Source organism: Rattus norvegicus, chromosome 7 (genome assembly GCF_021556685.1).
Source record: "Rattus norvegicus strain SHRSP/BbbUtx chromosome 7, alternate assembly SHRSP_T2T, whole genome shotgun sequence".
NCBI lineage: Eukaryota > Metazoa > Chordata > Mammalia > Rodentia > Muridae > Rattus > Rattus norvegicus.
In genome coordinates this window covers 143003499-143010115 of record NC_141540.1, presented here as the reverse complement: position 1 = coordinate 143010115, position 6617 = coordinate 143003499, and positions in this window count along the sequence as shown.

Genomic DNA, 6617 nt, shown 5'->3' with positions numbered 1-6617 from the left:
AGGCCGGCCGCTTGGCCCTCTGGGAGTTGTAGTTTACCCACCGCGCTGTCTGTCACGTGTTCCTGGAGGGGCGGTTACCGCTCTGGAGCGGAAGGACTGGGGCACCGGCTGGTTCTTCAGCTGCTGTCAACTACAGTCACCCTGCAGTGTGACTTCGTCTTTCTTTCCTTTATCCCCTGAGCTCAGTCAGGGTTTTAAATTTCAAGGGAATTAAAATACTAAGAAACCCACATGACTTGCTCTGTGTTACTAGAGAGGAAAAGGTGTAGTAACCTTCGACGGACTTTTGTTTTTCCTTTTTTGAAGTTGGTTCTTATTACGTGGTCCAGCTGTCCTGGAACTTGCTGTGTAGACCAGGCTGGCCTCTGAGAGGGATCCACCTGCCTCTGCCTTGGGAATGCTGGGGTTCAAGATGTGTGCCACCACACCGGGTCTTTAAAACGCTTTTTTTTTTTTAAAGATTTATTTATTTCATGTATATGAGTACACTGTCGCTGTCTTCAGACACACCAGAAGAGGGCATCGGATTCCCATTACAGATGGTTGTGAGCCACCATGGGGTTTCTGGGAACTGAACTCGGGACGTCTGGAAGAGCAGTCAGTGCCCTTAACCACTGAGCCATCTCTCCAGCCCCAACGTGGAACTCTCAAGGGCTAAGATTCTGGTAGCAAAGATAATAAAAGAGAAGAAGAAAAGAAAGTAAAAGGAGGAGAAGGAGGAAGGGAAGGGAATAAGAGGAAAGAAAACGACATCTCCCCCACAAGAAAAATTCAACGTGGGAATGGTGATATTTAATGCAGACACTAAAGATGCTGAGCTTTTCTCTCAAGTCAGGGGTTTGAGGAAGAAGTGACCATCTTAGAAACTCACCACCTCTATTTCCTAGCCATGGCCCCGTTCCCTATCTGTCTGCCTACTAAGCAGTTGGCCTAACTCCTGGACCAGAAAAAAAATGCTTGGAGTTCAAAGCCAGCCTGGGTTGTCTAGTGAGATCTCGTCTCAAAAAAAAACAAAAAAACAAAAAAACAAAAAAAAAAAAAAAACCAAACAACGTTCTAAAGGGGGGGGGGAGGGTTGAAAAGATAGTTCAATGGTAAACAGCCAAGACTGCTCTTCCCACATGGTGGCTCACAGGTCTCTGAAACTCCAGTTCCAGGGATCTGGTCCATTAGGGTACCAGACACACACATGGTACCCAGGCATATGTAGAGACAAAACACCTACACATATAAGTATATCAAATCAATTTTTAAAACGAACAATACTTGTTACAAGGTGGGCCTGTTAACCCAAGGCTATAATCCCAGGTATTGGGAAGCCTGAAGCAAGAAGATCTCAGGTTCAAAGAGTGAACCACAGAGGGAGTTCAAGGCTAACATGGGCCATTTAAACCATTTCAAAATAAAAATTTGCCGAGGATCCAGGTTTGGTTCCCAGCACCCACAGGGTGGCTCACATCCTCTAGGGATCATTATGTCTTCTTCTGACCCCTTCCGGCACCAGACACATAGGGTCACATAGCCATGCAGGAAAATAACTCATAAAAAAAAAAAGAAAGAGGCCTTTTAAAATAAACAAACAAAAATAAAAAGTGAGAGGGCTGTAGATATAGCTCAGGGGTTAAAGCAGATGCCTAGTGTGCACAAGGCCCAGGGTTCTAGGAATCAGTACCACAGTAGACCGATCAGTAGTGATTAGACATTTCCAGGATACCCCTCGTAGGGTAAAGGACCTAGGAGAAAGGAGGATGAAGACATCAATGGTCGAAGCGTTGATCTCCTCTTACACCACAATACCTAGCTTATTCACACGGTCTTTACCGAAAGCTGGGTGCAAGTCAGGAATATGGGATCCAACACTCGAGAGACCGAGAGAGAAGTTAATCAGGGGTTCAAGGTCATATGTGGTTACTTACCAAGTTCAAGGCCAGTGAATTCTTAGAAGCCTGGTCTCAAAACAAAGCCAGGTGTGGCGGCTTGAAGCCCAGCCTTTAAGCCCAGCACCCTGGAGGCAGACACAAGTACATCTCTGTTACTGAGAGGCCTGCCTGGTTTACAGAGCAAGTATCAGGTCAGCCAGGACCTTCTAGACAGGCCTTATCTCAAAAACACAACAAAAAAAATGTACCTGATAAAACTTGACTCATGTGATTTATTTATTGTGTATGTATTCATAGGGTCATGTACGGGTACCTGTGGAGGTCAGAGAACAGCTCCCAACTTGAAGAAGTCTGTTCTCCCTCAACCATGTGGGTTCTGGAGATTGAACTCAGGTCATCAGGCTTGGTGGCACGAATCCTTAACTTCTGAGCCATCTTACCAGCCCTAAGTCATGTAGTTTAATCTTACATCTGAATACTGAATGTATAAAAGAGGCAGCATAGAGAGGGGAATGAACTTTGAACTTGAGACTGGGCAGTGAAGCCAGATTCATTTGCTCAGTCTCTGTAAAAAGGGCGTACAGACTCCCAGCTCTCGGCAGGAAGAAGCCAATAGTGTCTCTGAGTTTGAGGCCAGGGTCTACATAATGAGTTCCAGACTGGCCAAAGCTACATAAAAGTACACTGAGATAACCCTATCTCAAAAAGGGGGAGGGGGGAATCTGGAGAGAAGGCCCAGTCTGTTCCTGTAGAGGATCCAGTTCCTAGCACCCGTATGGCAGCTCAAACCATCTCTACTTTGACACCCCTTCTGACCCTCTCGGGCTTGTCAACTCATGTCATATGTATGTGTACATTCAGGAACACGCATACGCTTAAATGTTTTTAAAAGGGGGAGGAGTCCTAGGGTTACAGGTTGAGTCAAATGTATTAGAAATAGTTAGGGATGTATGATTATAATTAGGGATTCTTAGAGATAATTAGGGTTACATCCTTTCTTGTGTTGTTTTGTTCTGTTGAGACAGGGTCTCTCTGTGTAGTCCTGGCTATCCTAGAACTTGCTCTATAGACCAGGCTGGACACAAAATCACAGAGATCCCTTTGCCTCTGCCTCCCAAGCGCTGATGTTAAAGGATGTTAAAGGAGTGCCCCAACACCACAATCAGCTAAGGGTTACATCCTATAATGAAGACCCTGAGAGTGCTTTGGATTTCATTTGTGGAAGGTTTTTTTTGTGTGTGTGTGTACAGAAATAAATATGTGTGTGTGTGTATGTGTGTAGAAACATATGTAACATTTACACATTCAAATACATACTTGAACATGCATGTGTACATGTGTATATATACACACAGACACATATAATGTGTGTGCACATATACATATATACACATACACACATGTATATATAATGTCTTAGGGATAAGACCCACATGTACTGCCTGTTTTTTTTTTTTTGTGTGTGTGTCAACTTGACCCACGCTAAAGCCATCAGAGAAGAAAGAGCCACAGTTGAGGAAATTGAGGAAATGCCTTCATGAGATCCAGCTATAAAGCATTCGTGATCAATAGAGGACGACCCAGCCTATAGTGAGTGGTGCCATCCCCAAATAAACCCTTTTCTCCCCAGCTTGCTTTTAGGTCATGGCGTTTTGTTGCAGCAATAGATACTCTAAGATACAGAGATGTCTTTGTTTTCTTTTTTTTAAAGATTTATTTATTTATTCTATAGAAGTACACTGTCACTGTCTGCAGACATACCAGAAGAGGGCATAAGATCCCATTACAGAGGGGCTGGGGATTTAGCTCAGTGGTAGAGCGCTTACCTAGGAAGCACAAGGCCCTGGGCTCGGTCCCCAGCTCCGGAAAAAAAAAGAACCAAAAAAAAAAAAAAAGATCCCATTACAGATGGTTGTGAGCCACCATGTGGTTGCTGGGAACTGAACTCAGAACCTCTGGAAGAGTTCTCTTAACCACTGAGCCATCTCTCCAGCCCAGATTTCTTTGTTTTGTTTTGTTTTGAAGGTAGGGTCTCATGTACCTAGGCTATCCTAGAGGCTGAACTTAAACTCCTGATGCTCTTGTCTCCGCCTCCTAAGTACTGTGATTACCGTCCTGGAGTGCCACACTTAGTTTAATTATAGAATCAGTTAATTACAGAATTAATTAATTTATTAATATTTATTTGCAGTGCTATGGGTTAAACCTAGGGCATTGCTCATGCTAGGCAAACCCTCTACCACTTAGCTATACTTCAAATTTCCAACATAAAAATGTTTTTAATAAATCTTTGGATTTATTTTATTTTTGGGGGGTGGGGTGAATTTTTTGATAGAGTTTTTCTGCATAGCCCTGGCTGTCTTGGAACTCACAGAGATCTGTCTGCCTCTGCCCCTCGAGTGCTGGGATTAGAGGTGTGTGCCACCATGCCCATCCTCCATCTATGGGTTGTTTTTTTTTTTTAAGATTTATTTATGGGCTCAGTGGTGAAGAGCACTGGTTGCTCTTCCAGAGGTCCTGAGTTCAATTCCCAGCAACCACATGGTGGCTCACAACCATCTGTAATAGGATCTGATGCCCTCTTCTGGTGTGTCTGAGGACAGCTACAGTGTACTCATATAAATAAAGCAGACAAATAAATTTTTAAAAAAAGATTCATTTATTATATATAAGTACACTGTCTTCAAACACACCAGAAGAGGGCGTCAGATCCCATTACAGATGGTTGTGAGCCACCATGTGGTTGCTGGGAATTGAACTCAGGACCTCTGGAAGACCAGTCAGTGCTCTTAACCACTGAGCCATCTCTCCAGCCCCCATCTGTGTTTTTAAAGACTTATTTTATGGTTATGTATGATTGCTTGTATGTGTATATATGTAGCACATACATGTCTGGTGCCCAAGAAGACCGTGGGAGTGGGATTGCTTCACTTGTAACTAACATTACAGGAATTGTGAGCCTTCTTGTGAATGGGTACACTGAACCTTCTCTCCAGATCCTACATCTCCATTTTTTTTTTAAAGATGTATTTATTTATTATATATAAGTTCACTGTAGCTGTCTTCAGATATACCAGAAGAGGGCATCGGATCTCATTACAGATGGTTGTGAGCCACCATGTGGTTGCTGGGAATTGAACTCATGACCTCTGGAAGAGCAGTCGGGTGCTTTTTTTTTTTTTTTTTTTTTTTTTTTTTTGGTTCTTTTTTTCGGAGCTGGGGACCGAACCCAGGGCCTTGCGCTTCCTAGGTAAGCGCTCTACCACTGAGCTAAATCCCAGCCCCAGTCGGGTGCTCTTAACCGCTGAGCCATCTCTCCAGCCCCTACATCTCCATTTTAACTGGGACCCATGGGGCTGAAAAGATGGCTCGGTGGCTAAGAGCACTGAATGCTCTTCCAGAGGTCCTGAGTTCAAATCCCAGCAACTACATGATGACTCACAACCATCTGTAATGGGATCTGATGCCCTTTTCCCTTCTTAAATAAATAAATAAATCTAATAGCAGCGGCAGCAGCAGCAGCAGCAGCAGAAGAAGAAGAAGGAGAAGGAGAAGGAGAAGGAGAAGGAGAAGAAGAAGACGACCTTGGTGACCATGACAGTAATTTACAGTCCTTGAACAGCTGCTTTTACATTTTGCTTTTGAGACAGGGTCCCACTGTGTATCCCTGGTTGGCCTGGAACTCAGAGATCCTTCTGCCTCTATAACCCCAACTCCAGGGCTAGGATTAAAGGTATGTGTCACTTAGTGAAAAACAGTGTTAGGACTAAGAGTGCCCCTCAGTGGTCGGGCATATCTATTTAGAATATGGTCATGGTTTGAACCTCAAGTTACAAAAAGCTTGTCAATTGAACCATAGCTCAGTTGAGGCTAGCATGCACAAAGCCCTGGATTCAGTTCCCAGTACTACATAAAACAGGAAATACCTCAAATGTCCACAATCCCAGCACTTGGGAGATAGAGGCAGAAGGATCAGAAGTTCAAGGTCATCCTTATGATACAGTGAATTAAAAGCCAGTCTAGGCTACATGAGATCCAATCTTTTGAAAAAGGCATGTGGGGGGCTGGACAGATGACTCAGCAATTAACCTTGGCTGCTCCTCCGGAGACCAGGGTTCAATTCCCAGCGGGCATGTGGCAGCTCACAACTGTAACTCCAGTTTAGGGGGATCTGACACCCTCATACATGTTGAGGCCTGCCCGGCTAGTATAGCTGTTGTCCCTTTGTTCCATGCCTGCCAGTCAGAAGAATAGGCTGACCCAGCAGGATCAAGCTGACCACATACCCAGTTATGTGATGATAACGACAGCAATTATGAGCATTTGCTTCTCTTCCAGAGGACCTAAATTCAGTTCCTATCACCTACACGGCAGCTCACAACTGTCTGTAACTCCTCTCCCGAGAGGTTTGACAACCTCTTTTCACCTACTTGGGCACCAGGCACACCAGTGGTAAACATACATATACTCAATACACATTAAAGATAAAATGAATAGGGCTGGAGAGATGGTTCAGTGGTTAAGCGCATCATCTGCTCTTCCAGAGGTTCAATTGCCAGCAACCATATGTTGGTTCATAAGCATCTATACTGGGATCTGCTGCCCTCTTCTGGCTTGCAGGTACACATACAGATAGAGCATTCATACATAAAATAAATACTTTTTAGACAAATCTAAACACGTGTAAATACACTAAAAACATTTATTTTCATGTGCATTGGTGTTTTGCCTGCATGC